This window comes from Lissotriton vulgaris, chromosome 3_2 (genome assembly GCF_964263255.1).
Source record: "Lissotriton vulgaris chromosome 3_2, aLisVul1.2, whole genome shotgun sequence".
NCBI classification, from domain to species: domain Eukaryota; kingdom Metazoa; phylum Chordata; class Amphibia; order Caudata; family Salamandridae; genus Lissotriton; species Lissotriton vulgaris.
Genome location: NC_141690.1, coordinates 258,845,001 through 258,858,819, shown reverse-complemented (window position 1 = coordinate 258,858,819; position 13,819 = coordinate 258,845,001).

The following is a 13,819-nucleotide window of genomic DNA, read 5'->3' as shown; positions in this document are numbered from 1 at the left end:
GGTCTTTTAGAGATTCCTCCATATGTTGTGACACTGAAGGCGAATGATAAGTTACCGCGCATTCCACAGTACCGTATATCGAGTGATGGTGAGCAAGCACTTTTGGCGATTATCTATGATCTGATCGAAAAGGATGTGATTGAGGAAAAGAGAGGTAATGTGTGTAATAGTCCCGTTTTGCCTGTTCTGAAGAGAACCAATTCTTCACAGCCTCCTGTATATAGGTTTGTGATCGATCTTCTCAAAGTGAACAAGATTGTTGTTCCACAGTTTCCTGTTGTGCCTGATATTACTGCCTTGTTGACTCTGATTCCGGCTACAGCCACATGGTTCTCGGTGATTGACTTGAAGAATGCTTTCTTCAGCATTACGATTGCCGTGGAAAGTAGAGATATCTTTGGATTCTCTTTAGGAGGACGAAGTTTCCGCTTTAAGCGCGCTCCTCAAGGTTATTGCGAGAGTCCATCGATCTATAGCCAAGCTTTGAAAACACAACTTGATCTGTTGGTTTTACCTGATGGTGCTGCCCTTATTCAATATGTTGACGGTTTGCTAGTCGCCGCTGACAATGAAGGGATTTGTAGGGAAGCCACTTTGTCGTTGTTACGCCACTTGTCTGATTTTCATCACAAAGTTTCTCTCTCCAAGTTGCAATATTGTCGACAAGAAGTAACCTACTTAGGTTACCTCTTATCGAATGAGGGAAGGAAACTGACCCCAGAAAGAATTCAAGCTATTGCGAAAATGAGTGTTCCTACAACACAGAGAGAAGTACGTACGTTTTTGGGTATTACGTCGTACTGTAGACAGTGGATCCCTAATTTTTCTTTGCTAGCGAAGCCTTTGATAGCTCTTACTGTTAATGATACTCCAAATCCTATTCCTTGGACTGACGAATGTCAGAAGAGCTTTTCCGAATTACGCATTGCGTTGTGTTCGGCTCCTGTGTTGTGTACCCCCGACTACAGTAAGCCTTTCACATTGTACGTCCACGAGAGAGAGGGATGTGCATTATCAGTGTTGACTCAACAGTTTGGCGATAAGCACCGTCCATGTGCATACTTTTCGTCGACTTTAGATCCGGTAGCTAGAGCGTTGTCGAGTTGCTTGAGAGCTACGGCGGCAGCGGCTGTTTCAATTCGACAGTCTGCTGGTTTGGTTATGGACAACACGTTAGTAGTAATGGTTCCACATGCAGTGGATACCTTGTTGAACCGTACCAAGACACAGCACTTAACTAGTGCTCGGTTGTCAGGTTACGAGTTGACCTTGTTAGCGAGTCATGTGCACATTAATCGATGAAACACGTTGAATCCAGCCACGTTGTTGCCAATTTCAGTTGAGACAGAGGATAGTGAAGAACAACATGATTGCTTTCTGAGAACTGAGGAAGAAACGAAAGGAAGAATAGACCTTAGGGATACTCCTCTTCCAGAGTGTGATGGTACATTATGGGTTGATGGTTCGTGTTTTAAGTTGCCGAATGGTGATACGACTGCGGCATATGCCGCAGAGCTGCCTACAGTACCGAGACTGCTTTAGTTGAGGTATCGGAGGCTGTCCGTGAGTGCCTGGACGGAGGTGGCAGAGCGGTCCTGATTTTATTGGACCTCTCTGCCGCCTTCGATACGGTCCCGCATGCCCTACTGATGGACAGACTACGTGCTGTTGGAATATCTGGGCTGGCCCTTGACTGGCTGTCATCATTTTTGAGTGACAGAACTCAACAGGTCTGGATGCCCCCCTACTCTTCGGCCCCAAAAAAATTGTCAACTGGTGTCCCGCAGGGTTCTACGTTAAGCCCGTTATTGTTTAACGTTTATATGACCCCGCTACTCTATCTGGCTGAACATCTGGGAGCCAAGATAATAGCATATGCTGATGATACTCAGCTGCTATTCACATGGCCTAAGGGTGTGTCCGACTCATCAGCAGTCCAACACTGTCTGTCGGAAGTCTTCAGGTGGCTTGCACAAGTCCAACTTAAGTGCAATGAAGACAAGTCCGAGATTCTATTCTTCGGCTCCTTCCCTGACAACTTTAAGGACCAGATCTGGCCCCTGGACCTGCCCTGTCCCAGCGTGACTGGTGGCCCAGCTAAGAACTTGGGGGTCTGGTTCGGTCAAGATCTTAAGTTTTCTGATCATATAAAAAAACTGACCGGCATCTGCTTTGGCACCCTGCGTGCCTTGAGGAAATTCTTTCCCCTTCTGCCTAGGGCAGCCAAGGAGTCTGTCCTTCGAGCTCTGATTTTATCCCGGCTCGACTACGCCAACGCCTTATTTAGTGGTCTACCTGCGTACATGGTTCACCGTCTGCAGGTGATACAAAACGCCGCAGTACGCTTGCTTTTCTCCCTCCCAAGGAGATCTAGCGTGCGTAGCCACTTACGCAGCCTGCACTGGCTACCAGTCCCTCATCGAATTTTATTCAAAATTCTTGTGTTGGCTTTCAGAGCAGTCCACGGCCAGGGACCAACATACCTGCAGAAAAGGTTTTCATTTTACACCCCTAACCGTGCCCTTCGATCGGCCAACCTGTGTTTTTTAATTACCCCCAAATTCAAATATGCACGCATAGGAGGACAATCCATTTCAGTCAAAGCTGCCTCTGCCTGGAATGCTCTCCCTTTTTCTCTCAGAGCTTCGCCAACCATTGCTTTGTTTAAAAAAGATCTCAAAACCCATCTGTTCAATGCCCCTTATTAGTAGTCCCCCCAGACTCTGTTTTCAGTTCTTCTGCTCTCAAAATTCACTCACCGCGCCAGGATACCCCGTGGTAACAGAGCGCGCTACAAAAGCTTTAATAAACATAAACATATGCTGTTACGACTTTGCATACGATTGTTGAAGCTGCACGTATCCCACATAATTCAGCGCAGGCAGCAGAATTGATTGCATTAACGAGAGCATGTGTGTTGGAGAAAGGTAAACGAGTGAATGTGTATACTGACAGCCAGTACGCGTTTGGTGTGGCTCATAGCTTTGGGCGTTTATGGCGTGAACGTGGGTTCTTGACTTCGCATGGAACGAAGATCCAACATGGGCAGTTGGTGAATGAACTTCTTGAATCACTTACTATGCCGTTGCAAGTAGCGATTGTGAAATGCAGTGCCCATAAGAAAGTTACGGATGATGTTGGTCGTGGAAATGCGTTTGCGGATGAAGTTGCGAAAGAAACTGCGAGAAATGTGATGAGCCGAATGTATGTTGCAGGTCCGGCGAGATGGGTTCCAGAGAAAAGTATGTGTGAAGATACGATTGAGAGTGTGAAATCCATCCAAGCTGAAGCTACAGAGAAATCGTTGAATGACTGGAGAGAAAGTAAGGGTAGATTGGATTCGAATGGTTGTTGGACTGATTTGTCCGAGCATCAAAGATGGTTGTTGCCTGACGCGTATGTGCTTCCAGTTGTTACAATGGCTCATGGGATGGCACATATCAGCGTGAAAGGGATTTGTAAGTTGTTGGCTCCGATTTGGCAGAATGTGGGAATCCCCAAATGTGCAGAGAATTTGGTTAAGAACTGTATAGTGTGTTTGATGTACAATCCTGGTAAGGGAACTCCAACACCAGCTGGTCATTTTGCTCCTCCTACGTATCCGTTCGAGGCTTTGCAGCTAGATTTCATCCACATGGAGAGGTGCAACAACCTGTAATATGTTTGGTGACTGTTTGCTCCTTTTCTAGATTGGTGGAAGCTTACCCTTTGAAGGACAATACTGCCTTGTCCACAGCAAAGCCCTAATAAAGGAATTTTTCCCGAGGTTTGGATTGCCGAGAATTATCTGGAGTGACAATGAGAGTGAATTTGTGGGTCAAGTAATGAAGAGAGTATGTGAGGGATTTGGAATTCGGCAGAAGTTCCACGCTGCAAATCATCCTCAGCTGGTTTAGTTGAGTGCTATAATGGCACTTTGAAGTTAAAATTAGCCAAAATCCAAGCAAGCACTGGTTTACAGTGGCCAGACGCTTTGCCTTTAGCACTCCTGTCCACAAGAATGACTGTGCATTCGCGAATGGGTTTGAGTCCGTATGAGGTTGTGTTTGGTCGCCCGGCGAATATTTGGGGCGTACCAAGACCAACAAAGTTTAGTGACCTCAAGTATCCTGTGTTGCTTCATTACTTGCACGAACTGACGGCTAAATTGCGTGTTTTACACCAACAGGTTCATGAAAGTTTGCCACGAGCTTCTGAGGATCCAGGTCACGCCATCAAACCCGGTGACTGGGTTCTCACTAAAAACTTCCAGCGGAACTATAATGAACAGCCCCGTTGGACAGGACCACATCTAGTTCTCCTGTCTACACGTTCTGCAGTTCGAGTGCAAGGCAAGAAACACTGGATCCACGGCCTACATTGCAAGCGGCACCATTGCCTTACCGTGCAACCGGTGGGTCCAGGAAGGACTCCCAGACTCTGAAACAGAAACTGTGCCACGATTTTTTCCATTCAGCGATGCCCGTCTGATTGGAACAAACTCTGAGAAAGAAAGTGACGTTCTCTTGCAAGAAGCTGTGCCTCCTTTGAATCGATTGAACACTACTGAGCCTGAACTCTTGTTCAAAGATCAAGAATTGCCTTGAAAAGATCGTTATAATTTGTGACCAAGAGTCGTGGGACTAATAAAAAACAAATGAAGTTTTTTTATGATTTTTCTGTTTGCAGGTCAACTCTCCATCGAGGATCTACTCATGTTTATTTTTCGAACCGCCATCCGAGTTCAGCTGTAGGGTTGCGGTGCCAAGTCTTTGGAGTGCAAGCCTGAGACACTAGGTCGAAGGTTCTGGTTGGCCTAAGGGAGTTGCCCTGGGTTGACAGAGGCATTCCTTAGCATAGAACACCCTACCATCGCGAGGAGCATATTAGTTAGGATGGATTTCTTCGGGTTAGCGAGACCTGTAAGGACAATGAATTTTAAGAATAAGATATGCAAGCTAATCACACAGAAAAGGTTTTTAATACCATGTTTGTTTTTACTATTGAGTTTAATGATATTTTTAATTGGTTATGTGACATTCTCTTTTAAAGTGACGTTTATTCCCACTGTGCAACCTACACCTCCACCTACTATTTCTTCTCATTCTTTTCATCCTTTGCCTGAACATGAGGTAGTTAGACGACTGGAATTTGCCAATAATTCCTTTATTCAACTTTTGCACCAACACCAGTTAGTGATGAATACAACGAATTGTTGGATTTGTGGTCTAATGCCCCATACAACCGATAAAGGTATTCCGTACTTGGTTTTGCCTTTTAGTTTAAATGGTTCTATTTGGGCTTACAAAACGATGTTTATCTATGCCCATAGTGTCTATCCCCTACGTTCAGTGAAAGACAACCCAAAGAATAGTGCTCTAGTCAAGGGTATAGTCGACATGATTAGAGGTATTAGTTCGTATGAGACTATTCCGAGAGATGAGACACGAGCATACATTGGTTGGAACGTTACTGGATATGGAGTTAGTCTGAGTGTTAACCAGCGAGCCCTTAGTAACTTGATTGCTGAGCTCCAGTCAGATAGACTTATGACACTTCAGAATAGAGTTGCTCTTGATGTCATACTTGCAGACAGAGGTGGAGTATGTAAACTGATTCAATCGAGCTGCTGCGTTTTCATTCCAGACAACGCTCTGACAGTCTTCCAGGCCATTTCCAAGCTACATAAGATCTCCGATTCTGTCCATTTGGATAAAGGAGATTGGTTGTTGATGGGAAGGTTATGGGAATTGATATCCACTTGGGGATGGAAGATTCTGATGGTCATTGGGATGGTCTTAGCTATCCTTCTCCTGTTCTGTCTCTGTGTACGTGTGCTCCTGCTATATGTGGCCTCTGTGCTACTTCGTGTGCAAGGAGACCTGTCCGGAGAGAGGTACTAAGTACTAGGATGATGCTACAGCAACATATCGATGATTTGATGAATATAGATCCAGATTCAGACTGACGTGAGTTTGGGTTTGTTACCTATGTAAGGGCAAAAGGAGGGTCTGTAGTTCCGTAGATTTGAGGGTCTGAGGTTTGGTGGTTCCAAACCCGTTCAATAAAGGTCGTCGGAAATAGACGATTTTGGTATCAGCGGACCGCAAATCATGAGTGCGGTATGTACGAGTGTTTTCGCATTAATCGATCAATGAGAACACTATGTATTTAGGGATTTTGTTTGAACCTTCAGGTTCCATTTTGTGAACGGCAGCCATTTTGTGTGGTTGCCCTCACATAGGCCGATGACTACGGCCGAACGAGTCCTTGAGACACGTACACCTTAGCTGACTTCTGAATGACCTGGCCGAACTGACTCCTTGCCCGAGGCTGACCTCGCTGAGCCAGTTCCTTGTTAAGCAGCTGGTCAGATAATGATCAAAGAGCAGGACGTGCCAGAGTTTACAGTACACTGCACCCACCTTTCTATCTTGCTTCCAATCTGTTTCTGCTCCTTCCTTTACGACATGATTACTGATTTGGGTTGAGGTTTTATGATGGGTTTGTCCGGCCTGATCCGACAGGATATTGGAATGTGCTTGGTCATTTCTGGTGGGCTGGACGACGGAAAGTGGGATTGTCGTCATGCGATATGTTTGAAATGTCACTATGTGATTAGTTAGTTAGCTTGTATGTAACAGATGCCACCTTTGGAATGTGATTTTTGGTATAAAAGACCATGCTCCGCTCATTGAATTTGTGCAGTCTCTAGCGAACCACCTGTGTTGTGCTTCGTAGACCTCTGTTCCTGGTTGCAGCCAATAAAATTGGTCTTTGACGTCATCAAGAAGCGTCCCGTGTCTCTGTTTGCTGAGGCAGGGGAACTCGAAGGATCGGGCGTTTTCCCTGGCGCCGCTAGGTTCTAAAACCTGGTCCTTCAAAAGAAACATAAACGTGAACATCAATACACACAATGCACTCAGAAAGCAAAACACCTACATTGCAAAGGAAAGTATCAATACTGTACTCTCAAATACAACTCATTTGAGACCAGTGGCACTACACACCCAAAACATTCTAGATACATTAACACAGCAAGGTACAGACAAATTCTCATCAGATTCTTAGATCATGAACTGGTCATTTTCCTCCACGTCAAAGTACGGAGAAGAAATGCGAATTAACATCACGAGTGGGCCGAATACTTTCAATTCACTCCGTGAAGAATTCAATAGCAATATAAGTGGAGTACACCGCAATACAAAATGGCGGCATGCATCGGTGATGCCGCGCCGGATGGCTCCCGGCATCACCGTGCACTAAGATGCACCGCAAGCTTGAGCCACACGTCACAGAATACTCCAATTTCCAATGGAGGAATGGAAGAACGGCAGGACGCAGGTAAGACAGCACGCACTCTGCTCATGACCAATTTGAATGTATACTTGCAGTTGAACCATCATGGGGCAATAATAACCGCATTAAAGTTAGCGCAAAGTACTTACAGTTACCAAACAATACCACCTGTAGTGTCTGCTCCTCATTGAAGTGCGAAGGCTCCAGTGTTGTCGAAACAGCTACAATAAATAGCCAAAATACTTCTGGGGTGCCAAAGGGTCAGTAGTTTAAAGTCACAGCACCCAATAAGCTTGCTCCAATAATGCAAAACACAGTAGAATGTGGGACACAAGAAAACGTCAAATACGCTGCTCCTTTGGACATTTACAGCAGCCTCCGATCATTATGCATTGAAATGTAATACCTCACATACATACAGCATGGGGGTCAATTCCAAAACAACAGTTGCCATGGAAAACAAGGCAGGAGCAACATCCACGGATTTCAGCAAACAGATTGCATAATTGCCCATGAGGATTTCACACAGGAACAGTGGTTCTTCTACCCCCTGTGTGCGATGGACACACCTATGGCCGTTCACCCCTGAAACATTCCATGATGTCACCAAGCATTTAACCACTCACACTATCTAAGCAACAGGGAAATTCCAGTCAGCGAAAAGAGACACAAGTCAATTATAACATACCCCTTATAAAACAACCAATCCTTTGACCCTACTAAACCTGAGAATCACTGGCCAATGTTGCTGTTCTCATTTTCATCTAAAGTTGCCCAAAAATATGTCAACCAACAACTTGACACTGTATCTCACAGCCTCTTACTTGAGAGGTTGTGGAGGTGCGGTGTCGATCATAAAGCTTTGAAATGACTGGCCTCTATACTCCAGCGCAGCACCTTCTAGGTGCAGCGAAAACCTTTAAAATCCCAGGTTTATCCATTACAGCAGGAAGCAGCCGCAGCAGACATGACTCGCGGGTGGGGGAGCGGGGGTGGGTCACACGGGGAGGGAGTCTCCTCCCCTAAGCCAATCACAATGCTGCAATGGCAGCGTTGTGATTGGCTAGGACGCCGACCCCACAAGCATCTATGGGGAGTGCATATGACTGGTTTGGTCAGCCCTGGGGACGACCACACAGTCAGCGCACTCAGAGTGGGCAAGCCACTCCTCCCCTGCCTGGAGCAGGAACGCCCACCCACCCGCCCCCAACCAGGAACACTCTTCTGCTTTCTTGCAGTGTGAGAAGAAGAAACATAAAATGGTATTTAAAATACCATTTTATTTTTATGCTTGTTGCATTGCGAGAAAGCAGTGGGGCGACGCTCCTCCGCCCACGTGGAGGAGCCACCCCTGGCAAGAGGTGCCTCAGGCCTCATCATTGAACCCTGCTTTATTCAATCTATATATGCGACCCCTGGCTGAAATCGTTGAGCAGTACAGTTTTAATATCGTATAGTACGCAGATGATACTCAGCTTTTTGTCACACTGTCACAGAATCCCGTCAGTGTGGCCCCTTCCCTGAGGACTTGCTTGTCAGAAGTCACCCAATGGTTGGACCTCAGTTGCCTGAAATGAAATGCAAGTAGGACTGTATCCTGGGCAAGCAGCCTTTAATGTGGTCTCCTGCCTGGTGGCCAGATTCGCTTAGATCACTGCCTTCGCCAAAGTCTAGGTTCAAAACCTAGGCATTTGGTTTGGTGTAAACCTTACATTCAATAGCCAGATCATGGCCCTGGCAGGCAGTTGTTTTGGGATCCTAAGATCACTCCAGACCATCATTTCCTTCCTGCTAGAATCTGCCAAGATAACAGCAGTCCAGGTGCTGGTTCTTTCCAGGTGGGACTACTGCAATATTCTTTATCTGGGAGTTTCTCAATCTCACCTGACTCCATATCTTGACTGCTGTTGAATCTTCCACGAGGGGCTTCGACCGTCCGGCACTTTGTGAACTGCACCGTCCCTGTGGAGAAGCGTCTTTCTTTTAAAGCTTTGTTCTACTGCTACTGACAGGCTGCCCCGGGACACCAAAGGTGGCTACCTGCGAGGGCGGCCATCCTTAGTGCCATAGGATGGCACGGAACATTAGCGGTCTAGTGGTTGGCTGACTCGGTGGTCAGCCAGTGGTCAACCAGGGATTCCCCCACGCGTGAGGTCATTTCCTGTCCTGGGGGGAGAGGGGGGGAGGGCTATATAGCCCGGGGGCGAGGGTCTGGCGTCCTCTTTTGTTCCTGGGCAGCGGCGCGTAGACCCTCGCCCCCCCCACCTCTGGCGAATCCCGCAGCGCGGACCCGGACTGCCCGGCGTTCTTTCGTTGGTTGAGGTGAGGGACGTGGCCGATGCTCGTGGGATGAGAGGGGGGATGGCTCGGGAGGGGCGCGGGGCTTGCCCGGTTGTGGGAGCTGCCGCGCTCACAGCATTTCGTTGGGCTGGGGAAGATGTTTTGTTGCAGATCAATTGCTTTGGTTTCGCTTGCTGAGCGTTTTCTCGTGTGAGCCGGGGACCGCTTCTGTAAACTGACATGGTGCCCGAGGGACCCGTCGCCTCCGGTGGATGCATTCCTTGGCGAAGGAGGGACACAGGAACTTATTAATTTCGTTGGCACACACAGCAGAGTTGGGCTGGTGGTGCGCGGGGGGAGGTGGTCGTCGGGGCGAGCCATTGATCGGCGGGGCGCTGCTTCGGGGGTTAAGCTATTCGGGTGAGGATTCGATTGGGGGCCTCGCACTCTCCTGGTTTGTGGGGTGGCGGGCGGTGGTCCGGGGGGCCGCCCAGATAGGGGTTGTTCTTGGGGGGGGCGCTGTCACCAGCTCCGGGATGTCCCTTCGGCACCAGCTTCAACGAGCCCATCCATTGCCGGCAATTTATTAGCGCCAGGAAGCTACCAAAGCAATGTCGACGTCTTAGGTGCTACAGGCAGCGACATTGAGCCCCGAAAAATAAAACACACAGCCGCCCCCCACCTTCCCCTGTTTGGGTTGAAGATGCGGAGCTGCGCTACGTCAGTTCCTGGAGCAATATATATGTACTGTGCGCGCGCTGGGGAAGAAGAGATTCTGGGGACGCTGGTGGCGGAGGACGCGGGGGTCGGGGGCGGGCTGCCTGTAGGTAGATGCAGGCCATTAGGGAACCTGGATTCGGAGGCGGAAGGAGTAGAGGATGCGCGCCCGGTTGGCGAGGGCGCTGCGCCAGATCATAGGCTGTGCACTTTGAAGGATGGGACATCCTCCATCTTCTCTATAGATGAATTAAGACCTTCATCCTTTGGGATAGGGCAGAGGGCGGTGCACGTGTCTGCACATGCTTGCACCTAAAACACCAAGACGTTGCCTTTGAGTGAGCACTTAAAGTGCGCACATCCTGGTGAGCTGGCAGTGGAGGAAGAGGATAGTGAGCTCTGGAGGATGTGTATGTGATGAATGCAGACCCTGGTCTTCTGTATGTGGTAGGGGCCTGTGTCCAGGTTCGAATAACGTGATGGGATGGGTCTCGTAAGTCTGGGAGCATTAAAGGCTCTTAGATCATTTGAAAGTGATGTGGTCCTTCAGGTTTATTTATGTATTATTCATAGGTTTTAAATATCACTAGCTCTCGGAATGTGGCTTGATGGAATGCGGCCTGCTGCGGGGGGGGGCGTCAGGGAGGCAGGAGGGCTGGCGGGGGTGGTGTTTCGAGCCCTCGTGGGGGGGAAGGGGGGGGGGTCTCACGTGTCGGGTCAGGGATGGGCATGCCGGGGCTCGTTGGGGTGGCCGTCCGCGCCTTGCACCTTAGGGCCGGAGCGGGGGCGGGTCTCGGAATGCGGCCTGCAAGGCGGGCCTGTGGCGGGCGACGGGTTCTGCATTTAGGCACTGGCACATATAGGCGTCAATGCAGTTTTAGTATTTTATATAAGGGGGTGGGCGTCGGGTTGCTTGTTGGGAGGTTATAATCACGGGTGCCATGCGGGGGGAGGGGGGTAAGGGGGATTTAACGTTTTCTTTTGTCTTACTGCAGGACGGCTGCACGGGAAGGTCGCCACCGCGAGGACAACACACACTACATGTGGGGGGGTAGGGTGGATTTGACTTTTTTCTTGTGTCTTACTGCAGGATAGCAGGCAAGCTAATGTGTTGAAGGCGGTCTGGACAAGGCATGGCCACGTTTAGGCTCACGTAGGGTAATCGGTTTGGAGGAGTGGCAACTGCATTAAGGACAGTGTATATGTTTGTATGCTCACTGGGTCTATTTAGTCTAATTTTAAGGGGCTCAGAGGGAACTTTGAGGTTCGATGTTTAGCCACTGCAGCACTTCGCAGTGGGGTTTGATTGATTAGCTTATGTATAATTTAAGTATAATTTAGGTATAATTTATATAGCACGGCCTTTCCGGGATAGGTAAAAGAGCCCTTCACTATTTTATTATTTAATGGAATGTTGTATAGCACAAACTTTTGTCTCGAAGGGCCAGTACGCTTTTGATAGGAACCGGTTACAGTACGTAAGGTCTTAGGATCGAATGCGTTACATTAGGACGCATACAAAAGAATTACGACTGCTGACGAACGAGATGTAATGTCTCACAATGTAGAAACTGGTGCAATAGTTATTCCTTTATAAATAGGGAAGGGAATGCATGCCTTTACATAGCATGGTCCGATACTAGTGATTCTGATACACGAGAGCGCTATAGGTGGCACACTACATAAGCAAATGCTAAGTTACATGTAGCGAAGGGACGAACGCGAGCTACCAATAAAAGAGGTAGCGCACAGTGCTTTACAGGAGGATACGTGACATGGGTGCAAGTCACAAAGGCGGATAAGGGACAAGTAGATGTGCATACTGCAATACGTGGCTGACACTCCACCAAAAAAAAAAAAAAAAAAAAACCTAACAGTAGGCATGCTGGACATTTCATGGTAATGCACTAGGATACTTATCCTTATGACGGTAATACCCAACTGTCCACTTAGGTTAGGATTGTAAACCCAGTAGGGATGGCGAACTCTGTTTCCTGTTGGCCACAAACATTGCCTGGGGAAGAGTTGCATGCACTCAGAGTGCCCACTTAATTCTATTACTTTACCTATTGGAGGGTTTGTCAGTGGGCGGCGGTAATAGGGGATTTATGCATCTGCTAATGGGGACCCCTTGTTAGACCTCTTGTCATATCAAGTATAGATAATACTACATTAAATGGAAGGAACGCAAAGAATAGTTACACGTTACGCAGGCATTGGTGGCTCTTGTGTAAGCACCAGAATGGAATTTGAAGTGAGTGGTAGCTGTCAGTGCGTAAAATAGAACCGTGATATGTGCATGTCACTTTAACTGGGGACACACATTTCAGTACAACGAACGTTGCAGGCATGGTGACACTGCTGCAAGTACCGGAACATAGCACTAGGTAAGAGGGAGATATCAGCGGGTTTTTTTTTTTTTTTTTTTCAAAGTATAGTGACGTTTGCATAATCATTAAATGGAGGACACTATAAACACAAGAACAAACGATACGGAGGCATTGGTGGCACTTGTGCAGAGTAACGGGACCAAATAATTAAAGAGGTAGCAATCACTGGGTCACTGGAGGGTAGCTTGTTTGACATTTATGCTTGATATCCATGCAGTCAATCGGGCAGAGGAGGACGTTGTGGCTCACTTCAGGGCAGGTCACTGAATTGACCCATATTCTGGTTTGGTAAGGTGTTCAAGTAGATTGGAGGGTGGTGCATGACTTTGTTTGCAATCATTTTAGCATGAGTGTTCTACATGGCGTTCAGGTCCTCACAAACGTGGAGTAGTTGGTGTTATAGCATCATTAGGAACTAGTGCGTGAATGGTGATGGTTATCAGCATTGTGCAATTCAGAAGCATATTATTGATGTTGGCGGAATTGACCTTCATCATTAATTTTAAAAGTTTTATTTTGTTTTATCATGATGTTCTGGGGCCATGGTAGCCATGCTAGGAATCAAAGTTTAAACTGGGACAGTGCAGGCCTACTGGGATGTAATTGCATTGCGTGAGGTAATTAGTGCAAAAACTCATACCCACGCAAGTCCGAATTATTTGGGGGCAAGCGCAAATTAAACCTAGCTGTAAGCGCCAAAGGACTGAAATAAGCGATCAATGCCAGAGGCCCACCACAGAATTCTCAGTCTGGTTTAATATGCAGAGGTGCAAGGAACGTTGTTGCAGGTATCTCTAGTTCAAAGCTTCAGGCTTCGGAGGGCGCGGACTTTGCCTTTGTTGTCAGCGCGCATCACAGGGGGACAGTACAGCACTGATACACGATAGTACGTTAGGTGTTCTCATTACAAGGCCAACGCTACTTAAGTGAAGCAATGTGACAAAATGAGCAGTCAAGGACAAGAAGTGAAGATGGACATTACATGAGAAGAATGGGTCAAGGGTGCCAGTCACTAAAGTGGATATAGTACATGTGGGTAGTCAGTACAATCATGGCAGACAGTCAAACGTTATGTAGGTACTGGTGCAAGTTGCACAAGTACCGGAACGAAGAAGGGACGTAGGAGGTAGCGCCGTGTGGGTTGACAGAGATTG